Source organism: Rhinoderma darwinii, chromosome 1 (assembly GCF_050947455.1).
Source record: "Rhinoderma darwinii isolate aRhiDar2 chromosome 1, aRhiDar2.hap1, whole genome shotgun sequence".
Taxonomy (NCBI): Eukaryota; Metazoa; Chordata; class Amphibia; order Anura; family Rhinodermatidae; genus Rhinoderma; species Rhinoderma darwinii.
In genome coordinates this window covers 359,895,439-359,922,728 of record NC_134687.1, presented here as the reverse complement: position 1 = coordinate 359,922,728, position 27,290 = coordinate 359,895,439, and the positions used below count along the sequence as shown (strand labels likewise).

Genomic DNA, 27,290 nt, shown 5'->3' with positions numbered 1-27,290 from the left:
CATTACATTTTTTGGGGAGACTAGGTGACTAAAAAACATTTTTAGTTTTTTAACGTCATTTACCGTGTGAGATAAATAAGTTATATTCTAATAATTCCCTAACTTTTACAGATATTTTGATATCACTTATTTTTTTTATTACTTACATTATTTTATGTGAAAAATTAGAATTTTTAGTTTGTACTTTTTTGTACCTTGTATAAAACTTTATTAAATGTAGTTTTACAACTTTTTTTTGTCCCACTAGGGAACTGGAACATGCGATCGCCTGATAGCTAGTACAACACACTGAAGTACTTATGTATTACTGTGTATTCTACTTTTAATGCTCTCCTATTGCGCCCTGCCCTAGGCCCTCAGCTGCCATGACTACCCATTGGTTTCGCAATCACATCACGATATGGCACTTGGATGACGGAGGGGCCCCCCTCTGTCTAATAGCTTAGATGCCAAAGTCAAAATTGACCGTGGCATCTAAGTGGTTAAACCCCTGCTAGAGTAAGGTTTCAGCTGTAATATACAGCTGAAACCTGTGGTGTATAGTGTGGGCTCAGCCCCTGAGCCCGCTCCATACTCCCCCCTTCTGATACATTTACATTTTTTGTGAGAGGGGGTTAATAAAATGTTTGAAATGAGCCATTATGTAAGTCAAAGTTTAACAGCATTTATTTCCTTTTCCTCAGCAGTATATATCCATGAGATCTGCTTTTGTAATCTTACATATCGTATGTTTATTTTGCTTTATATTGCGTATTCCATAATTTCCTACTCACTATTGTTTCATAAAATTTTCTGTCTGTGTTGTACATTGTCTTGGACAGAGATTTGAAACACCAAACACAATTACTTAATATAATAAGAAATAACAAACTTCCTTTCCGGATTTCATGTTTACAATGCATGGTTTATGGTTTTTCATGCTAAGAGCACAGGCAAAGTATGTAAGGAACACTCACTATATACATATATATATATATATATATATATATATATATATATGATACAGTGTACACTGTACACAAAGTAAAATGTAGTAAAATGTTGTGACAGGAGACACTATCAAATATATACAAAAAAAATATTTTATTTTTTTTATAAATGAGATAATGGTTTATTAAAACATTTATAGCTCACTTCACAAAGCAGCAAATTTATGATTAGACAATTTGTACATTTAATATCAGTTCAAAATATCCCATTCCCAAACTATCAAAAGTGTATCAATGATTTAAAGGAAAAAAAATGAGCTATAACCTTTCATTCTATATTTGCTAAAGTTTTAGATTTATTTTCATTTTGCCGTCCTATACATGGTCTATATCAGTTACACGGTAATTCATCATAAAGCTAAAATAATAGTTTTGAGTAAAGCTACAGCCTATCCTGTGTCATACTGAGGTACTATGGGCCCACCAGAGGAAATTTGTTTATAGAGAACATGTACACGTCTAGTTTTAACTGTGTCATAAATTTTGTTATCACAGATTACATATCAATAAGATACAATTATAAGTTATATGTAAATCAATAGACCCCTGTAACAAGTGATTGGCTCCAACATCCGCTCCATATGGGGCTTTCCTTACCTTGCCCTTTGGGATCCATTATTAAGTCAGAGGCTAGGTCCACCAGAAGATTTTCTGGTATTCTGGTAGGTCAAAATTGTATTCACTTCAAAACTAGGTAAATTCCTTCTACAAATCCTACACTCGAACAGTTTTACTAAGAAACCTACTGTATTCTTTCTCATTGAAATAACCATACCTTTTTTATTTTTCTGTATGAGGGCTTGTTTTTATCAGGACAAGTAATTTTTTTAAAATGACGCCATTTTGGGGTACAGATGTAGCCGTCTTTATCTTGATTTTTAACGCATTAAATGCACAGTGGTAAGATCCTTTATCTTGACCTTTCAATGACTTTTCAATGGCTTTTGTTGAGTGATATCACGCTGCCGCAAGTTATCAGAGTCAAGATAAAGATGGCTACATCCGTACATAGGCCTCATTGATTAACTTGTGGTTTTTACCCTGTGACCCCCTCCCTGTAGTGTTTGGGACATCACACATCAAATGCCTGTTATTTCCACTGCTCCCTGCTCTCCCACCTCCTTGTCGTATTTTACTTTCTGGGCAGCAGATCGTGCTGCGTCAGTAGCAGAGCCTGTTTTCTGTGTGTGAAGATGGTGAGTTATGACAGCACTACCTTACATCTAGTAATAAATGGGCATGTAGACAGCTGTAAATATAGGCAATGTCTGTTAGAGGAGTGAGGAATCATGGGAACTGTTCACAGAAAACCCTGGCAGCATCAAAACAGAGATCCTGAACAGAGCTGGGTAACAGATTAAAAATGAAAAACAACAACTTCTGAGCTACTGTATGGTGGCATCATCTGGAAAGCATCCAGACACATATAGGTACTTTTGTATTTTCATGAGCTTGGATACTATCACAGGATATTATTTACATAATCAGCACTTTTCATTACATTCTATGTTATATATCACAACACTGCTATGTACGATAAACTCGGTTATATACATTTCAGCAGATATGATCAAATAGCCTCAGATATCATCATACTAAGCTATGGTTGCCTGTATTTTTTTTTTAAATGTCACTGTTTTACAACAAGCAAAGTACAATAAATGCTGCTTATAAATGAGAATGACTGATCTTACCTGGAGATGTAAGCCTAAAGTGCAGTAAAACCCTGAGACCTGTAAATAAAACAAAACCCAATAAATCGGCAGGAAATTGAATTGAAGCTTGATATAAACAAGTTACTTGGCAGATCAATACTTAAAGCAATTAATAATCATGTAAAATGGTTAAATCAATTGCTACCACTCATGGCATGGAAAACATTGTTTCGAATATTAATTACACTAATCAGAAGAATAAAGCACAGTTTCGTAATTCAATAAACTCTGAAAAATAAGTAGAGGCGTAAGATCCGGTAAATAGCTTGATATACATTTTTCCTCGAATACATTCAAATGATTGGAAGTTGAAGGTCATAAATTTCTTTATTGAAGGGGTCAGGATATCCCGCATTCTCACTAAGTTTTTATGTTCCTCATATGATACATTGATGCATATTAAGATAAGTGATTGGTACTTGAATCATGAAATATAGTAGACAATAAAATTGTATGAGAAAGTTACACAATTAGAGAATAAAATTTACTGTTGCATAGATTTCGCTCACTACCTGGAATGCTTTAACTTGTCAATCAGTATTATACTATTCACACGACAGGGTTTCCCGGCCATATGACGGCCGTTCAAAAAATGGCCGTCACGCTGCCACAGTAGGAACAATAGACCCCAAATAGGGCTATTCACACGACCAATTTTTTGACGGCCCGGGAAACCCGGCTGTCAAAAAATGTGATATGCCCTATTTTCGGCCGTTCTCTCGGCCGCCCGGCTCCCATAGAGGTCTATAGGGCCGGGTAATACACGGCCATCTCTGGAATGTGTCCCGAGTGACGGCCGTGTCTTCCGTCGCTCACTCTCTCCCCTTCTCCTCCTCACAGTGCGAAGTGCATATGGGAAGGAGGAGGAGGAGGAGGGGTGTATTTTTTTGCTCCCTGTAGGAGCGGAATCCCCAATCCCCAGCCACAGCTTCGGCAACGCTGTGGCCGGGGATTGGGGATTCCGCTTCAGGAGAAGTCCCTGACTTCACTGTCCATATATGGACACAGTGACGTCAGGGACTTCTGAAGCGGAATCCCCGACCCTGTGGCCAGTGTTTCCGCTCCAGGAGAAGTCCCTGACTTCACTGTTCATATATGGACGCAGTGACGTCAGTCACTTCTGAAGCGGAATCCCCGACCCTGTGGCCGGTGTTTCCGCTCCAGGAGAAGTCTCTGATTTCACTGTCCATATATGGACACAGTGACGTCAGGGACTTCTGAAGAAGAATCCCCGACCCTGTGGCCAGTGTTTCTGCTCCTAGAGAAGTCCCTGACTTCATTGTCCATATATGGACACAGTGACGTCTGGGACTTCTGAAGAGGAATCACCGACCCTATGGCCGATGTTTCCGCTCCAGGAGAAGTCTTTTTCCTGGAAAGGGGGAGGTGCTATGTAAAAGGTTCCTGTGTAGAACTACCTACAGGGGGCTGTGTGGCATAACCTACAGGGGGCTGTGTGGCACAACCTACAGGGGGCTGTGTGGCATAACCTACAGGGGGCTGTGTGGCATAACCTACAGGGGGCTGTGTGGCATTACCTACAGGGGGCTGTGTGGCATTACTTACAGGGGGGCTGTGTGGCATAACCTAGAGGAGATTGTGTGGCATAACCTACAGGGGGCTGTGTGGCACAACCTACAGGGGGCTGTGTGGCATATACTAAAGGGGGCTGTGTGGCATAACCTACAGGGTGCTGTGTGGCATTACCTACAGGGGCTGTGTGGCATTACCTACAGGGGGGCTGTGTGGCATTACCCACAGGGGGGCTGTGTGGCACTACCTACAAGAGGGACTGTGTGGCACTACCTACAGGGGGGCTGTGGCAGTATCTACAGAGGGCAGTGTATGGCATTATCTACAGAGGCAAGTGTGTGGCAATAAATGAAGTCATCCGATTTTAAAACGGACAGGGAAAAAAACAGATGCAAAACTGGTCAAAATCGGCCGTTAAAAATGGCAACATGGCCCGGAACGGAATCGGAACGGATGCAAAACGGCCAGGAAAAACAAGACGTTTTTATCATCCGACACTCGGACCCTCTGTGAAAAGAGCCTAAGGCCTCATTCACACGACAGGGTTTCCCGGCCGGGTGCCGGACGTTCATAAATCGGCCGGCACCCGGCTGCATTAGGAATAATAGACCCCTAATGGGGCTATTCACACGACCGATTTTTTGACGGCCGGGAAAACCGGGCGTCAAAAAATAGGACATGCTCTATTTTCGGCCAGGTACCCGGCCGCCCGGCTCCCATAGAAGTCTATGGGGCTGGGTAATACACGGCCATCACCGGAATGTGTCCCGAGGGATGGCCGGGTTTTCCGTCGCTTGCGCTCTATCTCCTCCTCCTCACAGCGCAGAGTGCATGTGAGGAGGAGGAGTTTATGCCATTCGGACGAATGGCTGTACGCTGTACACTGTGTGGCAGGGCTGGGGTGTACAGCAGGTGGAAGGGAGCGCTGCGCTGGCTCCCTTCCCCTGCTTGTTTTAAAAGTGCCCTGGCCCGGTGACACCTTCCATGGTGCCGCTAGCAGCTGCTGCTGCTGCGGCTGCTACTACTGTAGCGACGCCACTATAGCAGAGCAGGGAGGTATCTCCCCGCTCTGCTATGTGCTAGCCCCACTTTAGCTCCTTGAAGGAGCGGAATCCCCGTGTTTTCGGGGATTCCGCTCCTGGACAGAGCGCTTGATGTCTCTGTCCATATCTGGGCAGTGACATCAAGGGAAACTCCTGAAACGGAATCCCCGAACACATGGGGATTCCCCTTCAGGAGTTGCCGCTGATGTCACTGTCCAGATCTGCCCGGCCCGGAACGGATGCAAAAGTTTATGCAAACCGGCCGGGCAAAATGGCCGATTTTACCGGCCGACACTCGGGCTCGGGCGGGACCCTGTCGTGTCAATCCCGCTTAATACAAAGAGCAATCTTGTATTTTATCACTGTTCCCCTTAACCACTGTCAGTAAAGTAACACACTTAGGGCTCATTCAGATGAGCATAAAGCTCATCCGTGTGCTGTGCGTGGAAATCACGCACAGCACACGGACCGATTGATTTGAGGCTGTGAGTTTTCATGCAGCGAGAGTCCGTTGCGTGAAACTAACTGCATGTCATATATTGGTGTATTTTCCATGTGTTGAGCGTGATTTGCGCATCAATGCTATTGAAAAAAAAAAGTGATTTGCGAGTGCGTGAAAAACACATGCTACTCGCAAAGCACACTTATGCAATAACGCAACGCACATGGACAGATTTACACACGTTTTTTACGCATGTATATCTGTCACGCTTGTGTGAATGTAGCCTTAGTCAATTCCAAACCAAATCACCCAAGGAAAAGGTAATGAGTCTGTTTTTTATAGTTTTGATAATTCAGAGTTAGAATGTAAAAGTGAGTTCAAAAAGTTAAAGGCAGTGTAGAAATTGTTGCTTTTTTACACTTGTTAAATAAAGAATATAATTATTATTATAATAAAAGCAATGATTATTATTGTTGTTATTATTATTATTATTATTATTATTATTAATAACAATAATACATATAATTATTACTATTATCATTAATACGGAAAATAAAAGAAAATGATTTCCATTTTAATAGAAAAAGCCAAAAATATATAAATGTTGTCAAATGTGGCAGTTGTTTGAGTAGTGCACATTATTTTATTTATTATAGTGTGTCTACGACAGAAAAGCACTATTTTCATTACAGATTTTCTGCTGTTAATACCCTTATAAAGGGTCCGATATCAATAATGTTGTTTGTATGAAACATTTATTGTATTTGTGATGCTGAATCTGCAACCCATTTATAAAGTTGTCATAGGACTGTTCATTATGTTATTGCCAACTGAAGTGCAAGAAAGTCTATGTGACAGTTCTAGGTCGTCATACATGTATACCTGTAGGTATATTCATAAAGTGTTGTAACATAGCGATTGTTTTTCCACATCACCTTTTTTAAAATGTGTTGGTTGTTAGTACATGAGAGAAAAAAAAATTGAAGGAACTCAAAATGACTATTGTATTTTTGACAGATTGACTTAATTTTTGTCTTACGACACGTCACTTGACATATGACCCCCTATGGAGTTGACACAAGTAAATAATTATGCATAAGAAAAGTTACTGTTACTTTAAACCAGGGGCGCAAAACCTGTGGCCCGCACTGCCTCTGCTTGTAGCCACGGGTCCTGCTGAACAGAGACACAGCTGATCGCCTCCTACAGAGTCTCTTGCAGGTTGAGTCCCACCTCCACACACGGAACCCCAGCCATCTTGTGTCTCTTCCTCCCCCTATACGAGCCACCATTACCTTGTGCTCCCTCTGCCCCTACTTTCTTAGAAGCCCTGCTACTTTGTGGTTTACATGTGCCCTAAAAGTGCCCCTATGCATTGTCTCTCATCCCTTACAGAGATTCTACCACTTGGTGTTCCTCTTCCTCCCTTCTCCCCTCACAAAGTCTTTACCACCCTATATCAAGAAGCCCATTTGCCAGCAGTGCCCAACATTATTGACAATGTCAAAAGGTTGCCCCATTATTATAATTATTATTATTATTATTATTATTGCCAACTGCATCCCTTTTAATAGTGCAAACAAAGTTCATCCCAGTATTCATAGTGGCAAAGCGCCACCTATTATTAATAGTGCCCCCACAATAAAAAAGCTCCAATAAAAAGAAAAAAAAATATGCAAATTTCTGCATGGACCACCTTAAAGGTCTGTAAACTGTTAGGCTACCTGAATATGTAGCGGAAATGCTTCAGATTTTCCATTTGGACTTATGGACAGGGAATCCACAGCGGAATTCAGTACCTGCTATTTGGATGAGAGTTGAATAAGGGTTGTGCACCCCTGCTGTAAACTTTTATTTTTTATAATTAACATTCCTGTTTATGCATTTCCAAACATTTCCCCAACTGAGTATAACAGAGCTTTATCTCTAGAACAGACAACATACCGGGCCGCATTTATTATAGCTGTCTAAGAGAAAAACCCATAGCAACCAATCAGAGCTCAGCTTTTATTTTTTCAGACCAGTTTAGGAAATGAAAACTGAGCTCTGATTATTTGCTATGCGCACAGAGTTTTTATGACAGCTCTGCACACATCATTTATTTACAGGGCTATGCTTATAATGCATTAAATACCATTTTATTACAGAATGCCTAGTGGGCAGATATTTTCTTAGCATTGATGCCAACAACTATTTAAAACTTTGCAAACCAGACATGTTTAAAATGTCATGCATTTCTCTTAACACTTTCCCGCTATATGACCTGCACGCTCCATCATGAGCGGGTGTTAGTACCTGCTCTGTGACAGCTATACTAAATACCTTGCAATGTCTCGTGGGTACTGCCATTGTACCCACGAGATTTGCGCCAGGAGCGCAGCTGTTATAACTTTGATCCGGGCAGTTTAGACCTCGTGGTCACGCTACGCGAGGCACTGATTTGTTACCATGGTAGCCAATGGCCTAACAAAAGCCCCCTGGTCTGTCATGGGTGAAAGTCTAAGGATATGTGCACACGTTAGCAGGCATTTACGTCTGAAAAGACAGACTGTTTTCAGGAGAAAACAGCTGCCTCGTTTCAGTCGTAATTGCTCCTCCTCGCATTTTGCGAGGCTTCTCTGACAGCCGTAAATTTTGAGCTGCTCTTCATTGAGTTCAATGAAGAACGGCTCAAATTACGTCTGAAAGAAGTGTCCTGCACTTCTTTTGACGAGGCTGTATTTTTACGCGTCGTCGTTTGACAGCTGTCAAACGACGACGCGTAAATGACAGGTCGTCTGCACAGTACGTCGGCAAACTCATTCAAATGAATGGGCAGATGTTTGCCGATGTATTGTAGCCCTATTTTCAGACGTAAAACGAGGCATAATACGCCTCGTTTACGCCTGAAAATAGGTCGTGTGAACCCAGCCTAATAGATTGCCTGTTAGTTTTATGCAATTATACAAGCCATCAAAAGATCAAAGCTTCTAATCCCCTAGTGGGGCAAAAAAACAAAAAAAAGAGTCAAATTGAAAAACGTATTTTTTGAAAAGTGTACAAATATATATAACCGTGGGGGTTGGGCCCCTATCCGTGCAAAACCACTTCCACCCAGTATCTGGTGCTATCTGAACCTATACACACATTATTAAACCGTATTGCGTATGGAGTACAAAAATAACTTTATAGCTCTTAAAAAGCGGCGATGAAAAAAATCTGAAAAATCACTCAAACCTGAATACCCAAAATAGGCCATGTCCTTCAGGGGTTATTGATGTCAATCATTGCTCATCTCAGTAAATGAAGCCCCTTGCTATTTCTTTGTAGAGAGTTATTTTTCTTTAACAAGACTATTGGTCAAATCTGGGCAGGCGACACATGTTTGAGGCAAGCAAAGACAAAAAGTACCCAAACAACAGATTGACAGTACCTTTTTATTGCTTTATAATCTAATAGGTTTTGGTTGAAGTAGCAGAAGAGTATGGATTACAAAGCATATTTCATACATCTCAAACTGACCAATTACTTCACATAGAGTCCAACTTTGTATTCATTTATTTCTTCCAAGCTCTCGAAGGGGAATGGCAGTTGAGGCATCATTCTTTACAATAGATGAAAATTCTGACTTTTCTAGTATTTTGTGTGAAATTTGAAATACAGGCACATACATTTAAAGCCTGCCTATAATTGCTGGAGATATTTTAATATTCTTGCATATAAATTTCAGCTATTGACAGACAATTAAAAAATAATCAGCATGATGCAGATAGCAAGTTTGCATTCGATCACAAATGTTTCCTTGAAATAAAACAAATTGCTCTGAAGTAAATGGACAGCATTTAAATCATATCTACTGTATATTTTTTAGTGGATTCATACTATGTTCCTTTTTTTGCTTTTCTTTAGACTTGTAGTTGTACAGGACATATTCCATTATAATATAATTAAATAGCGACTTTGCACTGTTATGTTGTAGTCATTAAATCTAAATATTGAAACCTAACATTTTATTGAAAGAGTGGAATTAAAGGGATATTCTATTTTTAGTAAATAAAGGTTATTCACGGTATAAGGAAAAATTATATAACTTTCTATATTAATTCCTCATGGTTTTCAATGTCTCTGCTTGCTGTCATTCAATAGGAACCTTCATTATTTACTTCCAGTGGATAAAAATCTGTCCTGGTCATGTGATGGACGTACAGGTGCACAGGTGGTCACACGAGGGAGCACCGATAACTGTACTATAACTGTAATGAGCTGTGTAAGGACAAGGACAGATTTTCATTCCCTGTATGTAAATAATTGGGGTTCTCATTTACTTGAGATCTAGCAGAGATCTTGTAAACCATGAGGACCTAATACACAAAGTATAGTAGCAAATCACAAAAAAATGCTCATTATACAATAAACTTCATTTGCTGAAACCGTAACACACACATGAAACTGTAACCACTTATGTGCCACTAGGTATTGATAAAGATTTATTAAGTACATTCAGCTGTATCTCCTACAGATGTGAGCTGTGATCCCAGGAATAAGAAACGAGTATTTGACTTGGTGTTCAATATGGTAATATCGTCACTAATGGTGTGTAATGATAATGATGGCTTTCCTCTTGAGTGAAGTTGAATGCGCTCCACTAGGCTATCCTACCTTCAGGTGTTCAATAAAAGTCTTCCTACTTATGGTATCATTTACATTGCTCCCTGGCCTAATGGGGTAGTTTGAAATAAAAGTCATTAGCTATTTGTCCTTACTTTTCCTATAGTTGATCGACTACCATTTTGGAGAAGGGCAGAGTCCACTCCTGATTTTATCATGTATACACAAGAACAGGGAGGTTTATGTATGATTAATTCCATAAAGATTTGTCACCACATATCACAAATACTGTGGTGAAAATACTGTGGTGAACATATTCTTTCAACTATAACCAGGCATACATGTGCTCACACACACCATCCTTCCTTTAAGACAAAAAAATTGTGAGGCTGTCATGTCTCACTCCTCCAATCATTCCTATTGAATTTGTAATTGCATTTTAAAGGGATGGCCTGGGCACGGGGCGATTTTTCATACTGATGACCTATCGACAGGACAAGTCATCAGTAGATGATGAGTGGGAATCCGACACCCGGACCCTGCACCGATCAGCTGTTCCGGCTGCCTCTGGACACCGGATGTTATGCAGTGACCGGGATCGGAAGCAGATGACTCCATACACTCTATAGCGGCCGTGCTGCAGTACTAAAACTCTGCTCCTATTAATTTGAAGAAGAGCAGAACTGCAGCACAGCCGCTATACTGTGACTGGAACCGTCTGCTTCCGGCAAGGACATCCGGTGTCCAGGGGGCAGCCGGAACAGCTGATCGGTGCTGGACCCCCCAGATCATATACTGATGACCTATCTACAGGAAAAATTGCACCGTGCCCTGACAACTCCTTTAACTATACTTTTTCAAACTTTCAGCCCCCATTTTAACAGATCAGATGAAGTAAGGCTTTCCATCCCCAGGGCAAAGATTCTGTTTGGTGCCTTAGCCCTGTTTTTGAATACATTGGTTAAGGCTTGCTGCTTGTGCCTTTTTGGTGCTCCCAGAACCTGCGGCACATTCCCTGCTAGTTTCCCATAGCCACACCCCTGTGTAAAGCAAGATATTAGATCAAGATTTGGTAATTTTCTAAAGAATAAGGCTATTTCTAACTAAAAGACACTTTACATTACTCTCTTGTATTACAGCTATTATTACACATTTAGGAAATTTTTTTTTTTTTTATACATCAATGATATGTTTCTCTAATAACTGTTTTTTTTCCTTTTTGTTATAAAACATTAAGACGTGTTTTAGCTTTGTTTTCATTTTAATAAACTAATATTACTAATAATAGTTTAGAGACTGCCACTGTCTCTCCTGCTGTCAACTGTAGCGACAGTGCTTGGTGTCGGTTATAGAAAATAGCAATGGTACAGAGGGAGCTGACAGCAAAACCACATGCGAGGCAGTTAGGAAAACACAAATTGTCTCATCAGGCTGTGAAAATGATGATAATGTCTAATTCTCATTGTGAAAAATGAGTGAAATAATGAGGAAAATGAACAATATTTCTCTTCCGCCTGATCAGAGTGTTCACAAGACATTTCTCTGACAAATAAGTCATTGATTGTAACTAAAAGGGTATGTGCACACGTAGTGACCAAAAACGTCTGAAAATACAGAGCTGTTTTCAAGGGAAAACAGCCCCTGATTTTCAGACGTTTTTTGAGCAACTCGCATTTTTCGCGGCGTTTTTCGCGCCGTTTTCGCGGCGTTTTTTACGTCCGTTTTTGGAGCTGTTTTCATTGGAGTCTATGAGAAAACAGCTCCAAAAACGTCCAAAGAAGTGTCCTGCACTTCTTTTTACGAGGCGTAATTTTACGCGTCGTAATTGCCGTACGACGCGTAAAATTACGCGTCGTGGGAACAATACAGCGTTATACCCATAGAAAGTAATGGGCAGATGTTTGACAACGTATTTGAGACGTATTTTCAGACGTAAAACGAGGCAAAAAACGCCTCGTATACGTCTGAAAATAGGTCGTGTGAACCCAGCCAAACACCTCATCACTTCCAAATTCACGTTACTGGAAGATTTTTTTTTTTAAAAACACAGCGCTGGGAAAAACACTGTAAAGAACAGAAGCCTATGGCATGTGGCCATAATACCTGCACGTGGAAATTATATATTTTTATTTGGGAAATCATTACTTTTAATTTCACAGACTGACAATGTTCTAGAAATAAACTGATCTGTCATAAAATAAGTGCCATGCTTGATCACCATGCTGTAGTAGAGGAGCTGTTATTAAACTGTCAGGGGCATCTCTATATTTAGCCAGGCATGGAACTCTTCCCAGGAAGATGACAGCAGAATGCAATGCTCCATTGTAGTAATACACCACAGCACTGTGGATTAACTGCCCTGCTCATCTGCCTTGTAGTCTGGGTGGCTGAAGCAGGTAGAGAATTCCCTTGAAGTAACTTCATGGCGGCTGACACTTAGTTGGTGAGGCCGAGGGTTCACAGAGGTGTGGCATGTACATATATAACATTATTCATAAGTACAAATCAAACTTCAATATGCACTGTTTATTTGTTTTTCAGTTACATAACCGTCCCGAATTGTGGGACACCTCCAGTGCAGGGTATAGTGAGCGCAACACATGGGATCAAGGCTGGACCTACAGTGAAGGAAATAAGTATTTGATCCCTTGCTGTTTTTGTAAGTTTGCCCACTGTCAAAGACATGAAGAGTCTAGAATTTTTAGGCTAGGTTAATTTTACCAGTGAGAGATAGATTATATCTAAAAAAAAAAAAGAAAATAGCATAGTCAAAATTATATATATTTATTTGCATTGTGCACAGAGAAATAAGTATTTGATCCCTTTGCCAAACAAGACTTAATACTTGGTGGCAAAACCCTTGTTGGCAAGCACAGCAGTCAGACGTTTTTTGTAGTTGATGATGAGGTTTGCACACATGTTAGATGGAATTTTGGTCCACTCCTCTTTGCAGATCATCTGTAAATCATTAAGATTTCGAGGCTGTCGCTTGGCAACTCGGATCTTCAGCTCCCTCCATAAGTTTTTGATGGGATTAAGGTCTGGAGACTGGCTAGGCCACTCCATGACCTTAATGTGCTTCTTTTTGAGCCACTCCTTTGTTGCCTTGGCTGTATGTTTCTGTTCATTGTCGTGCTGGAAGACCCAGCCACAAGCCATTTTTAATGTCCTGGTGGAGGGAAGCAGGTTGTCACTCAGGATTTGACAGTACATGGCTCCATCCATTCTCCCATTGATGCGGTGAAGTAGTCCTGTGCCCTTAGCAGAGAAACACCCCCAAAACATAATGTTTCCACCTCCATGCTTGACAGTGGGGATGGTGTTCTTTGGGTCATAGGCAGCATTTATCTTCCTCCAAACACGGCGAGTTGTGTTAATGCCAAAGAGCTAAATTTTAGTCTCATCTGACCACAGCACCTTCTCCCAATCACTCTACGAATCATCCAGATGTTCATTTGCAAACTTCAGACGGGCCTGTACATGTGCCTTCTTGAGCAGGGGGACCTTGCGGGCACTGCAGGATTTTAATCCATTACGGCGTAATGTGTTACCAATGGTTTTCTTGGTGACTGTGGTCCCAGCTGCCTTGAGATCATTAACAATTTCCCCCCGTGTAGTTTTCGGCTGAGCTCTCACCTTCCTCAGGATCAAGGATACCTCACGAGGTGAGATTTTGCATGGAGCCCCAGATCGATGTCGATTGACAGTCATTTTGTATGTCTTCCATTTTCTTACTATTGCACCAACAGTTGTCTCCTTCTCACCCAGCGTCTTACTTATGGTTTTGTAGCCCATTCCAGCCTTGTGCAGGTCTATGATCTTGTCCCTGACATCCTTAGAAAGCTCTTTGGTCTTGCCCATGTTGTAGAGGTTAGAGTCAGACTGATTAATTGAGTCTGTGGACAGGAGTCTTTTATACAGGTGACCATTTAAGACAGCTGTCTTTAATGCAGGCACCAAGTTGATTTGGAGCATGTAACTGGTCTGGGGGAGGCTGAACTCTTAATGGTTGGTAGGGGATCAAATACTTATTTCTCTGTGCACAATGCAAATAAATATATATAATTTTGACCATGTGATTTTCAGCTTTTTTTTTAAATATAATCTATCTCTCACTGGTAAAATTAACCTAGCCTAAAAATTCTAGACTGTTCATGACTTTGACAGTGGGAAAACTTACAAAATAAGCAAGGGTTCAAATACTTATTTCTTTCACTGTATGTGTGTTGAGGTTTATACCCAGACTGGGATGGAATGTTTGAAAGAGAGCAGGGTGTGATCTGCACCTGAATCCGCAACGACAAATCCGCAGCATTTTATCTAACATTTTAGCCAAATCCGCAACGGAATCCATTGATGCAGACAGTGTCTGCAGCAATTCCGCCACATCTGAACATGCCCTTAGGATATGTTCACACACAAAAGTAAAAACGGTTGTAAAATACGGAGATGTTTTCAAGGGAAAATAGTCTCTGCTTTTCAGATGTTTACGCATCAAACGTTTTTTTTTAATGCATTTTTTTGAGCCGTTTTTGGAGTTATTTTTCTATTTACACAATGAAAAACGGCTCCAAAAACAGCTCAAGAAGTGACATGCACTTCTTTTTGTGAGGATGTTTTTATGTGCCGTTTTTTCAAACGGCGGAATAAAAAAACGCCCCGTCTGAACGAAACACAGTTTTTCCCATTTACGCCATGAAAAACGCCTGCAGATTCTGTTGCGGCTTTGCCTAAAATGGGCATTAAATTGATGCGGACTAGCCGTTGCGTATTGAGGGGAAGAAGGTTTCTCTTCTCTCTATCAGTGCAGGATAGAGAGAAGGGACAGCCCTTTCCCTAGTAAAAGTAAAAGAAATTCATACTTACAGGCCGTTATCTTGGTGACGCGTCCCTCTTTCGCCATCCAGCCCGACCTCCCTGGATGACGCGGCAGTCCATGTGACCGCTGCAGCCTGTGATTGGCTGCAGCCGTCACTTGGACTGAAACGTCATCCTGCGAGGCCGGACTGGAGGAAGAAGCAGTGAGTTCTCGGTAAGTAGGAACTTCTATTTTTTTTACAGGTTGATGTATCTTGTGATCGGAAGTCACTGTCCAGGGTGCTGAAACAGTTACTGACGATCGCTTAACTCTTTCAGCACCCTGGACAGTGACTATTTACTGACGACGCCTAGCAACGCTCCCGTAATTACGGGTGCACACACGTAGTCACCCGTAATTATGGGTGCACACACGTAGTTACCCGTAATTATGGGTGCACACACGTAGTCACACATTGACTTCCTCAGTCTGGCTGTAGACCTAGAAATACATAGGTCCAGCCAGAATGAAGAAATGTCATGTTAGTAATACCAATACGCTCCGCAGCACACATAACATCTACATAACATCTGCAGACTTCATTGCGGAATTTTGACTCTCCATTAAAGTCAATGGAGAAATTCCGCAATGAGTCCGCAACAAGTCCGCTACACGTCCGCAACAACCATTGTATGCTGCGGACACCAAATTCCGCTCCGCAGCCTATGCTCCGCAGCGGAATTGTCCGCAACGTGTAAACAAACCCAACCACAAAGCTGTAGAAGGCAATGGAGAAACGTGTGGTCATGCCCTTAGAGTGCATTGCTGCAATGTCAGAAACAAAATTGTTTCTGAAGTGCCGATGTGAAAAGGCGGCACTTCAGAAGAACCAGTCCTAACGGCCGACGTAGGAATACTACGTCGGTCGTTAAGGTGTTAAAGTCTGTGTCTATTGTGTGATGTCACAATAGTGGGAATGCTCTTATGCGTTGCTTCTATTTTGGTGATTTTACAACATTTACTCATTCTCTCTATTAGTAGGACAGTGTAAACTTAGACCAGGCAGGCACAAAATGTACCAAACTTATCACAGTGATGCATGCTTCATAATTTTGTATGACCTGTTAGACAATTTTCTCTTCTACCTCGTCTGATTTGGCTTATTTTGTGCAAGAATTTTGTGCCAGTTTTTTGGCGTACATTGGGGCACCTTTCCCCCTTTTCCGCTAAGCCATGCCCTTTTTTTGGAACACTTTAAAAGTGTCTAGTAAGGTGCGAACATCAAAATTGCACTAAACTGCGCCAATTTTCACCAACATTTCCACATTTTCTAGACCCAGACACACTGGTAAAGCCGCCCTATTGTGTGTTTGTTTTGAAAGTCAGTTCTTTTTATTATGATGATGTTACAATGATGTACGTCTCTATAGTCTCTTCTATTGTGAGTAACTTTAACCCCTTAATGACCAGTCTATTTTAGACCTTAACCCCTTCACGACCACCCCACGTAGATTAACGGGTTGCAAAGCTGGTCGTTGTGCCTGCAGCCCGTTAATCCACGTGTGCTCCTAACAGAGCACACAGACGCTCCACGCAGCCCGGCATCTCCCAGTACAGGCTGCTACTAGCAGCCTTAGTACTGGGGGAAAACATCGGGTCGGATCACAGCGGTGATCCGAACCGATTAACCCCTTAATTGCGGCAGTCAATTGTGACCGCCGCATTTAAGTTCTTATAGCAACATCGGCACCCCGCTACGCGATTGCGGGGGCCGATTGTTGCGGGGGGCGATTGCTATGGCAAATGGAAGCCTAACAAAGGCTTCCTATCTGCCATTACGTTAGCCGATTAGGCCCCGCCCGGAGGCGGAGCCTGATCGGCTTGCTGTCAGTGAACAACTGACAGTTCTAATACATTGCACTACATGGGTAGTGCAATGTATTAGAACATCAAACAAACAGTTGGACCTTCAAGTCCCCTAGTGGGACTAAAGAAAAGTGTAAAAAAAAAGTGTTAAAAAAGTAAAAATAAAAGTTGTAAAAATACAATAAAAGTTTCAAAAAATAACACAAAACACAATCGCCATTTTTCCTTTATCAAGTCATTTATTATTGAAAAAAATAATAAAGCCATACATATTTGGTATCGCTGCGACCGTAACGACCGTAACTATAAAAATATTATGTTATTTATTCCGCACAGTGAACGGCGTAAAAAAAAAACTAAAAAATACTGACATAATTTCTATTTTTTGGTCACTTTGTCTTCCAAAAATTGAAATAAAAAGTGATCAAAAAGTCGCATGTATCCAAAAATGGTACCTATAAAAACTATAACTCGTCTCGCTAAAAATAAGCCCTCATACAGCTCCGTCAACGAAAAAATTAAAACCGTTATGGCTCTCACAACTTGGCGACAGAAAAAATCCATTCTCTTTACAAAGGTTATTTTATTGTGCAAAAAGTTGTAAAACATAAAAAAGTTCTATAAATTAGGTATCACCGGAATCGGACTGACCTGCACAATAAAGGTAACGTGTAATTTATAACGCGTGGTGAACGCTGTATAAAAAGAATTTAAAAAATAATGTCAGAATTGCTGTTTTTTGGTCACCCTGCCTCCCAAAAAAAAAAGGATAACATGTGATCAAAAAGTTGCATGTACCCCAAAATGGTACCAATAAAAGCTACAGCTCGTCCCGCAAAAAAAAACAGCCCTCATACCGCTACGTCTATGAAAAAATAAAATTAGTTAAGGCTCCAATAAGCCAGGAAATAAAAATATGCAGTTGTGCTGGCCCGAGGGAAACATTTCTTCTGTTTCAAGTGGCGAATTATCAAGGCCCCTAAAATTAGGGAACCAGGAAGGGGAGAGCCCAAACATATCTGCTGAAAGCGAGGGTGCCCGTATTATACCAGGACAACACTTCTCAGCAAAATTCCTCAAACTGCAAAGGTGTGGAGTGTGGACCAAAAGGGGGATAAGAAAGGACACAGTTTATCAGTGCGACACCGGCCTGTGCAGAAAGGATTGTGTCACAGCGTAAACACACATCTATGGATTATTTTATTGTTTTTGTTTACCCCATTATTATACCACCTGACTATGCCCCTTATATACTCCGCCCGGCTTACATGTACCCCACATTATAAACGGAAACACCAGTAAGACTCAATACAAGACTACTACAAGCAAAATCCACACTCCAAAAGCCAAATGGCGCTACCTCCCTTCTGAACCCTTCAGTGTGCCCAAACAGCAGTTTACTTCCACATATATGGCATCGCCATACCCGGGAGAACCCTTTTAACAATTTTTGGGGTGTGTGTCTCCAGTGGCACAAGCTGGGCGCCACATATTGGCATATCTATAGAAAAAAATCCCATTTTCACTCTGCAACATCGAGTGCACACCAATTTCTGCCAATCACCTGTGGTGTTAATATGCTCACTACACCCCTAAGTGAATACCTTGAGGGGTGTAGTTTCAAAAATGGGGTCACTTCTGGGGGGATCCACTGTTTTGGTCCCACAGGGACCTTGCAAATGCGACATAGCGACCAGAAACCAATCCAGCAAAATCTGTACTCCAAAAGCCAAATGGCGCTCCTTCCCTTCTGAGCCCTACTGTGTGCCCAAACAGCAGTTTATGGCCACATATGTGGTATTGCCGTACACAGGAGAAGTTGCTTTACAAGTGTTGTGGTGCTTTTTTTCATTTATTTGTTGAGAAAATGAAACATTTTCAGCTAAAACTACGTCTTATTGAAGAAAAAGGATTTTTTTTAATTTTCACTGCCCAATTCTAATAAAATCTATGAAACACCTGTGGGGTCAAAATGCTCACTACACCCCTAGATTAATTCCTCAAGGGGTGTAGTTTTGTGAATGGAATCACTTTTGGGGAGTTTCCACTGTACTGACACCTTAGGAGCTTTGCAATAGTGACATGGTGTCAAGAAACCAATACAGCAAAATCTGTGCTCAAAAAGCCAAATGGCGCTCCTTCTCTTCAGATCCTTGCCGTGTGCCCAAACAGCAGTTTATGACCACAAATGGGGTATTGCCGTACTCCAGAGAAGTTGCTTTACAAATGTTTTTTGTTTTTTTATTCCTTTATTTCTTGAGAAAATGAAAAATTTTGAGCTAAAGCTACGTCTTATTGGAAAAAAAGTATTTTTTTTATCTTCACTGCCCAATTCTAATAAAATCTATGAAACCCCTGTGGGTTAAAAATGCTCACTACACCCCTAGATGGATTCTTCAAGGGGTGTAGTTTCCTAAATGGAGTCACTTTTTTGGTGTTTTCACTGTTTTGGTCCCTTAGGGGCTTTGCAAATGCGACGTGGTCTCCGCAAACCATTCCTGCTAAATTTGAGCTGCAAAAACCAAATGTCGCTCTTTCCCTTCTAAGCCCTGCCGTGTATCCAAACAACCGTTTATTACCACATGTGGGGTACTGTTTTAATCGGGAGAAATTGCTTTACAAATGTAGTGGTGCATTTTCTCCTTTTAGCCCTTGTGGAAATTAGAAAAAATTAGCTAAACCTACATTTTCTTTGAAAGAATGTAGATTTTCATTTTCACGGCCTACTTCCAATAATTTCGCCAGAAAACCTGCAGGGTCAAAATGCTCACTATACCCCTAGATAATTTCCTCAAGGGGTATAGTTTCCGAAATGGGGTCACTTTTGGGGGATTTTCACTGTTTTGGCGCCGCAAGAGCCTTTCAGACCCGACATGGTGCCTAAAATATTTTCTAATAAAAAAGGAGGCCCCAAAATCCTCTAGGTGCTCCTTTGCTTCTGAGGCTGGTGCTGCAGTCAATAAGTGCACTAGGGCCACATGTGGGGTATTTATAAAAACTGCAGAATCTGGGCAATAGATATTGAGTTGCGTTTCTCTGGTAAAACTTGAAATTTGAAAATTTCACATCTACTTTGCCTTAATTCCTGTGAAACATCTAAAGGGTTAAGAAACTTTCTAAATGCTGTTTTGAATACTTTGAGGGGTGAAGTTTTTAAAATGGGGTGACTTATTGAGGGTTTCTAATATATAAGGCCCTAAAATCCACTTCACAACTGAACTGGCCCCTGTAAAAATAGCCTTTTGAAATTTTCTTGAAAATGTAAGAAATTGTTGCTAAAGTTCTATGCCTTGTGATGTCAGAGAAAAATAAAAGGATGTTCAAAAAACAATGCCAATCTAAAGTAGACATGTGGGGGATGTTAATTAGCAACAATTTTGTGTGGTATTACCATCTGTCTTACCAGCAGATCCATATAAATTTAGAAAAATGCTAATTTTTGCAATTTTTCGCAAAATTTTGGTGTTTTTCACAATTAAATACTTAATGTATCGAGCAAATTTTGCCAGTAACATAAAGTCCAATGTCTCACGAGAAAACAGTCTCAGAATCGCTTGGATAGGTAAAAGCATTCCGAAGTTATTACCACATGAAGTGAAACATGTCAGATTTTAAAAAATTGGCTGCGTCCTGAAGGCCAAAACAGGCTGTGTCCTGAAGGGGTTAATGACCAAGCTATTTTTTAAGTTTTTACATCGTCTCATTCAAAGAGCTATAGCTTTTTTATTTTTGCGTTGACATAGCTGTATAAGGTCTTGTTTTTTGTGGGACAAGTTGTAATCTTTAATAGCACCATTTTGGGATACATAGAATTTATTGATTAACTTTTATTAACTTTTTTTGGGGGAATAGAAAAAAAACTGCAATTTCGCCACACTTTTTTGCCCCTAAATTTACGCCGTTTACCGTGTTATATAAATAACTTGATAACTTTATTCAGCGGGTTGTTGCAATTGCAACGATACCAAATTTATATAGATTTTGTATGTTTTACTACTTTTACACAGTAAAAACACTTTTTTTTCAAAATAATTAGTTTTTGTGGCTCCATATTTGAAGAGCCATAACTTTTTATTTTTTCGCCGATGCAGTTGTATGAGGGCTTTTTTTGCGGGACGACTTGTAGTTTTTATTGGTACCATTTTGCAGTACATGCAACTTTTTGATCACTTTTTATCAAATTTTTTTTAAGGCAGGATTCAAAGAAAACAGCAATTTTTGCATTGTTTTTTATTTTATATTTTACGACGTTCACGGTGCGGGTTAAATTATATAATAACTTTATACTTCTGTATTGCAGTGTATTATGCCTGTCCGTGCAAAATGGACAGGCATCTGCTAGGTCAGGCCTCTGGCATGACCCAGCAGGCATACACTACAGGCAGACCTGGGGGCCTTTATTAGGCCCCCGGCTGCCATCGGAGACACAGACACAAGGCGATCTTATCGCTGGGTGTCAGTGGGATGAGAGGGAGCTCCCTCCCTCTCTCGCCAAAACAACTCAGATGCGGCCCTCGCTATTGAGCGCCGCATCTGAGGGGTTAAACGGGTAAGATCGATACTGATATCGATCTCACCCGTTAGAGCAGGGATGCCCCCAGCCCTCAGCTGCCTCTAGTAGCTGAGAGCAGGGAGATTTAACGGCTCCCTGCTCTGTTTATTTATTCCGATGCAGCGCCGTAAAAAGTCTATTGCATCGGAATAAAGCCTGTTAGTGGCCGCCGTAAAAACACTATGGAGCGGTCACTAATGGGTTAAAGATTTAACACTATTATGATGTTGTTAAAAATGTAGATACCTATATTTACAGTCTGTGTCCTATTGTGATGACATCTCAGTCTGTGGGTTTATAGTTTATATGTTAGAATGATGTCACAATGGTGTGTGTATTTTTAGGCTGTACTTTATTGTGGTAATATCACAATAGTATGTGTCTATATTTATTGTCATTGTACCAATTTATTGACATCACAATAATATGTAGTGTGATGATTTTAGTGTCTTTGTGTTTACTATGTTCTATTGTGATTTCACCATAGTGTGTTTATACTTATAGTCTACATTCTATTGTGTTTATGTCATATTAGTGTCTATGTGTATTTTAGACTGCAATCTATTCTGATAATGTTTTAATACTATTTGTGTAGATTTAGGGCATGACCACACGTGGCGGATTTCCTCCGCAACTGTCCGCATCAATGCCGCACACAATCTGCGTTGCAGATTCTGCTGCGGATCTGCACAAAATGTGCAGTACATTGATGCGGACTAGCTGCTGCGGACTGCGGGAAAAGTGCTTCCCTTCTCCCTATCAGTGCAGGATAGAGAGAAGGGACAGCACTTTCCCTAGTGAAAGTAAACGATTTTCATACTTACCGGCCGTTGTCTTGGTGACGCGTCCCTCTTTCGGCATCCAGCCCGACCTCCCTGGATGACGCGCCAGTCCATGTGACCGCTGCAGCCTGTGCTTGGCCTGTGATTGGCTGCAGCCGTCACTTAGACTGAAACGTCATCCTGGGAGGCCGGACTGGAGACAGACGCAGGGAGTTCTCGGTAAGTATGAACTTATATATTTTTTTACAGATACATGTATATTGAGATCGGTAGTCACTGTCCCGGGTGCAGAAACAGTTACTGCCGATCGCTTAACTCTTTCAGCACCCTGGACAGTGACTATTTACTGACGTCTCCTAGCAACGCTCCCGTCATTACGGGAGCCCCATTGACTTCCTCAGTCTGGCTGTAGACCTAGAAATACATAGGTCCAGCCAGAATGAAGAAATGTCATGGTAGTAAAACCAATACGGTCCGCAGCACACATAAGATCTGCGGACTTCATTGCGGAATTTTGACTCTCCATTGAAGTCAATGGAGAAATTCCGCCATGAGTCCGCCACTGCTCCGCAACAGACAGAGCATGCTGCGGACACCAAATTCCGCTCCGCAGCCTATGCTCCGCAGCGGAATTTTACGCCTCGTCTAAACGAACACTGCTAAATTAAAGTGTAAGTCAATGGACAAACGGCTCCGCTGCGGATTAACGCTGCGGAGTGTCCGCAGCGGAATTTAAGTGAAATTCCGCCACGTGTGAACCCAGCCTTATAAGCTGTGCTCTATTTTAAGGATGGCACAATTGTCTGGATGTTTATATGTGGTGTATTTTATTATGTAGTGTACTTTATTATAGTGGGATATATAAATACATATATCTCCTTCCTAACGCAGCCACACAGACTAATTTAGCTCTGCAACTTATACAGTTTTGAGGATAAATACTGAGACTAAGATGTATCCTATTATGACACCTGTTGATACAGATCTCATGTGTCAACTGGTGCCTACTACGAAATGCTATTACAATGCATCTATATAAATAGGAGAAGAGCAATCTAGAATTCATCTCAGCACACAGTAACAACCCGAAGTTATAGACATTACAATGGATAAGCTTATATAGAATTAGAAACAACATCAAGGACATAATTATTTAAAAAGTGTTTTGACCTATAATAGAGGGAATTATATGAAGTGACTGTGGCAGGGTCATCCTGAAAGCTTATGAAAGACAAATATACAAATATAGTAGCAATGCTAATAAGAGTCTATGTATCTTTATTACACGGAGGTATTGACAGTCCTGCCTGCGACTGAGGTCTGGCCACTCACTGAGTAAATGTGGGCAAACAATTGCACTACCAAAATCTAAAAAAAAAAGTGTGCAGTCGCCTTAAATTTGCTATTACTGAGAATTATAGAATGTTTGGAAACTTTGTTGACCCCTTGAGGTCTAGGCCAATCTTGGCCTTAAGGATCGAAAAATGTTTGGATTTTTCTTCTTTGCATTCTGGTGGACATAGCTTTTTGTTTTTTTGTTCAATGTAGTTGTATGAGGCTTTTTTTGCAGAACAAGTACTTCTAGTAGGGGCCATGGAGTAACATCTTATTTGTCATATACATCAACGTTAGTTTTATATAAAATTTTCTTTTGACAAAAATGCAAAAAAAAGGCAATTCCGCGGCGGTTTTTATTATTTTACGGCATACACCGATCAGCAGAAGTGATGCTATAAATTTACGGTGCAGGTTGTTCTGGTCATGATAATACCAAATATTTGTATAGTATATTATTTAAGGTTTTGAGGCTAATACTTAATAAAGTTGTTTTATTATTAAAAAAAAAAAAAAAATGCGTTTCTGTGGGGGATATTTTGTTTTTGACATTTACTTTTTTGAATTCATTTGAGTTGTTTTTTTAATCCCATAGAGGATTTTTTAATTTTAATTTTTAGTTGTTTTTAACTACTTCCTAACCAGAGGCTTTACCCCCCTTCCTGACCAGGCCTATTTTCAAGTTTTAGCCATGTACCAATTTAAAAGCGAATTGTTCTTCTATTACTCTTCCAACCTACATGTATTTGGTCTTGTTTTTTTCAGCATACGTTGGGCTTTCATATTGTGTACAAAAATAATAGATATATTTAACTTTTTTTTTAAATGTTAAAGAAAAAATGGGAAATAAATGTAAAAAAAATGTGAATATGTGACTTTAGATGATGTTTTTGGACCTCTGGTGCATGCCACTGGGTATACACAAATGAATAGATATTTGGCAACTTCTGCCAACTTCAGCAATAGTAAATGTGTGCACATTTCTTACACACTGGGCGCAAGGCGGAGCATACAATGAATGTACAAATTGGCTTTTGGAGAGGAAATTTTCCAAACATATTTTGCTGACACCATACGACCATTACAGATGATGTGAAGTGCTAAAACACCGTCCACACCACCATAATGACTATTTTTTAGAAATTAGGCCCCTCAAGGTATTCGTTTAGTGACATATAAAATATTTTAGCCCTCTGTTTTTTTTCCAGACAATTCATTGACTTTGATGGAAAAACATTAAAACTGTAATTTTTTTTCAAAATATGTGAACTCAGAAGATCTTTTCTGACATCTGGTGCATGCCACTGGGCAAGCACACCTGAATACATACTTGGCAACTTCTGCCAACTTCAACGATACCAAATATGTGTGTATTTCATTCACGCTGAGTGCAAGGCGGAGCTTACAATGAATGGTGCGCAAACTGGCTTTCGGAGAGCAAATTTCACAAAGCTGGTTTTAAAGCGATCTTTGTGTATGCAACCAGTGTCGCGGACAAAGTCGCCGTGTAGCCCCAGCCTGCGGCCCCTTGCTCACGGCCGTGCCCGTATTCACGGCCGGTGATGATAGGCACGGCCGGCTGCGTACAGTCATTCGCATTTGCGGACCGTGCTCCCATTATAAAGTATGGAAGCACGGTCTGTAAAATCAAAAAATAGGACAAGTAATTTCTATGGCCCGGAAACCTTCCCGTAAATATACAGGAAGGCGAGCGTGAGCAATGGAAATGAATTGGTCCGTACTTTGATCCGCAATTACAGTCCGTAACTGTGGATAAAAATTACGGCTGTGGTCATGGGGCCTAAAACAGTACATCTATATATGATCTAAATCCATATACAGAATATATACATGATATGAAAGATATAGCTAAAGAGATAGGTAGATAGAAATAATAATAATCTGTATCTGTATAACACAAAAAAATGCAATTTAGATATATATAGAAGATATTATAATCATCTATCTATCTACCTATCTATCTATCTATCTATCTATCTATCTATCTATCTATCTATCTATCTATCTATCTATCTATCTATCTATCTATCTATCTATCTATCTATCTACAGTGAAGGAAATAAGTATTTGATCCCTTGCTGATTTTGTAAGTTTGCCCACTGTCAAAGTCATGAACAGTCTAGAATTTTTAGGCTAGGTTAATTTTACCAGTGAGAGATAGATTATATTAAAAAAAAAGCAGAAAATCACATGGTCAAAATTATATATATTTATTTGCATTGTGCACAGAGAAATAAGTATTTGATCCCCTACCAACCATTAAGAGTTCAGCCTCCTCCAGACCAGTTACACGCTCCAAATCAACTTGGTGCCTGCATTAAAGAGCTGTCTTAAATGGTCATCTGTATAAAAGACTCCTGTCCACAGACTCAATTAATCAGTCTGACTCTAACCTCTACAACATGGGCAAGACCAAAGAGCTTTCTAAGGATGTCAGGGACAAGATCATAGACCTGCACAAGGCTGGAATGGGCTACAAAACCATAAGTAAGACGCTGGGTGAGAAGGAGACAACTGTTGGTGCAATAGTAAGAAAATGGAAGACATACAAAATGACTGTCAATCGACATCGATCTGGGGCTCCATGCAAAATCTCACCTCGTGGGGTATCCTTGATCCTGAGGAAGGTGAGAGCTCAGCCGAAAACTACACGGGGGGAACTTGTTAATGATCTCAAGGCAACTGGGACCACAGTAACCAAGAAAACCATTGGTAACACATTACGCCGTGATGGATTAAAATCCTGCAGTGCCCGCAAGGTCCCCCTGCTCAAGAAGGCACATGTACAGGCCCGTCTGAAGTTTGCAAATGAACATCTGGATGATTCGTAGAGTGATTGGTAGAAGGTGCTGTGGTCAGATGAGACTAAAATTTAGCTCTTTGGCATTAACTCAACTCGCCGTGTTTGGAGGAAGAGAAATGCTGCCTATGACCCAAAGAACACCATCCCCACTGTCAAGCATGGAGGTGGAAACATTATGTTTTGGGGGTGTTTCTCTGCTAAGGGCACAGGACTACTTCACCGCATCAATGGGAGAATGGATGGAGCCATGTACCGTCAAATCCTGAGTAACAACCTGCTTCCCTCCACCAGGACATTAAAAATGGCTTGTGGCTGGGTCTTCCAGCACGACAATGAACCGAAACATACAGCCAAAGCAACAAAGGAGTGGCTCAAAAAGAAGCACATTAAGGTCATGGAGTGGCCTAGCCAGTCTCCAGACCTTAATCCCATCGAAAACTTATGGAGGGAGCTGAAGATCCGAGTTGCCAAGCGACAGCCTCGAAATCTTAATGATTTACAGATGATCTGCAAAGAGGAGTGGGCCAAAATTCCATCTAACATGTGTGCAAACCTCATCATCAACTACAAAAAAGTCTGACTGCTGTGTTTGCCAACAAGGGTTTTGCCACCAAGTATTAAGTCTTGTTTGGCAAAGGGATCAAATACTTATTTCTCTGTGCACAATGCAAATAAATATATATAATTTTGACTATGTTATTTTCTGTTTTTTTTTATTTTATATAATCTATCTCTCACTGGTAAAATTAACCTAGCCTAAAAATTCTAGACTCTTCATGTCTTTGACAGTGGGCAAACTTACAAAAACAGCAAGGGATCAAATA

General features: G+C 40.7%; 1 protein-coding gene across 49 annotated transcripts in view; it reads right to left on the bottom strand.

The window, feature by feature from the left end:
* Nucleotides 1–27,290, bottom strand: part of PTPRD (protein tyrosine phosphatase receptor type D) — a 1,823,241-nt gene that overhangs the window by 939,769 nt on the left and 856,182 nt on the right. For all 49 annotated transcript variants that reach the window (XM_075826835.1, XM_075826978.1, XM_075827034.1 and 46 more), the window contains one exon: nt 2,684–2,722. The gene's annotated coding sequence lies outside the window, so the exon portion shown is untranslated. The remainder of the gene's footprint in view (nt 1–2,683; nt 2,723–27,290) is intronic.